This window comes from Echinops telfairi, unplaced genomic scaffold (genome assembly GCF_000313985.2).
Source record: "Echinops telfairi isolate 266 unplaced genomic scaffold, ASM31398v2 ScPeMD7_7400;HRSCAF=8409, whole genome shotgun sequence".
Lineage (NCBI taxonomy): Eukaryota > Metazoa > Chordata > Mammalia > Afrosoricida > Tenrecidae > Echinops > Echinops telfairi.
In genome coordinates, this window is record NW_022111300.1 from 2706799 (window position 1) to 2708380 (window position 1582).

Sequence of the window (1582 nt, forward strand, 5' to 3'; positions counted from 1 at the left end):
CCCCCCACTATCATAATCCCAATTCTACTTTACAAATCTGGCTAGACCAGAGGATGTACGCTGGTACAGATAGGAACTGGAAACGCAGGGAATCCAGGGCAGATCATCCCTTCAGGACCAGTGGTGTGAGTGGCGATACTGGGAGGGTAGAGGAAGGGTGGGTTAGAAAGGGGGAACCGATTACAATGATCTACTCCTCCCTGGGGAACAGACAACAGAAAAGTGGGTGAAAGGAGACGTTGGATAGGGCAAGATATGACAAAATAATAATTTATAAATTATCAAGGAGGGGCAAAATGAGGAGCTGATGCCAGGGGCTTAAGTGGAGAGCAATCATTTGAGAATGATGAGGGCAATGAATATACAAATGTGCTTTACACAGTTGAGGTATGTATGGATTGTGATAGTTGTATGAACCCCTAATAAAACATTAAAAAGAAAAAGAAAAAGAAAAGATGGCACTGTGAGCGATCCCAGAGGAGAGAGCAGCTGTAAACAGCATAAACTTCAAAATCCATAAAGAAACTGCACAAATCCTTGTTCTACTTGTACAGGTTGATCCCCAGTGGACTCAGAAGGCAGCAGCTCAAAGTACTGATAGGGATTTTTAGATACTGTCCTTTACAGGGGTGACACAGTGAAATTTCAATCCAGCCAAGTTAACTGCCTACTAGAGCAAATACTAAAGATCTGTTTAACAGAATGTAGCACATCTAGACTTTACAATGTATTATCCACAATGCCCAGTACATAATAAATTTGAAAACACTAGGCATGCAAAAATTAAGAATATATAATCCATATGAAATTGAAAAATACAGTCAGTTGAAACAGACTGATTATGACATGTTTCAGAGTAAGCAGACAAGAACTTTTAAAAGCAAGTGTTAGAATTTATAAGGAAATATACTCAAAAGAAAAAAAAACCAAAAAAACTGAAGGGACATCTGAGGGGAAAACAAGAATGATAAAAGAGAATCAAGTGGGAATTCTAAGGTTGAAAATAGTTACTAACAGGAAAATTCAGCAGATGGGCTTAACAGCAGATTGGCAATAACAGAAGAACTAGTAATTTTTTGGAATAAATCAATACAAATAATTCATTATGAGGACCAGTGAAACTTGAAGCTCAGTGAACCTTCAGCAAAGTAGTAGTTACCAGTTGATGTCACAGTAGCGCAGGTGACCTCCTGGTGTCAAGAGCATAACTGCGTTCCATTAGGTTCCAGTAGCATTTGATGTCTCATCAGAATCAATAACACAACTAATGCCTTTACAGTGTTGAAAAGGTTGGGGAGGGGAACCCTAGAATTTTATATCTAATAAAACTATCCCAAAGATGAAAATAAGTCACTTTTAATTTATAAAAAAATAATCATTGCTGAAAAATACTTTTCTCTAGTTCCTAAATGTTTCCTCCCTGCTCCCACTATCATGATATGAATTCTACCTTGCAAGTCTGGCTAGACCAGAGGATGTACACTCATACAGATAGGAACTGGAAATACAGGGAATCCAGGGCGGATGAGCCCTATAGGACCAGTGGTGTGAGTGGCGATACTGGGAGGGTAGAGGGAGAGTG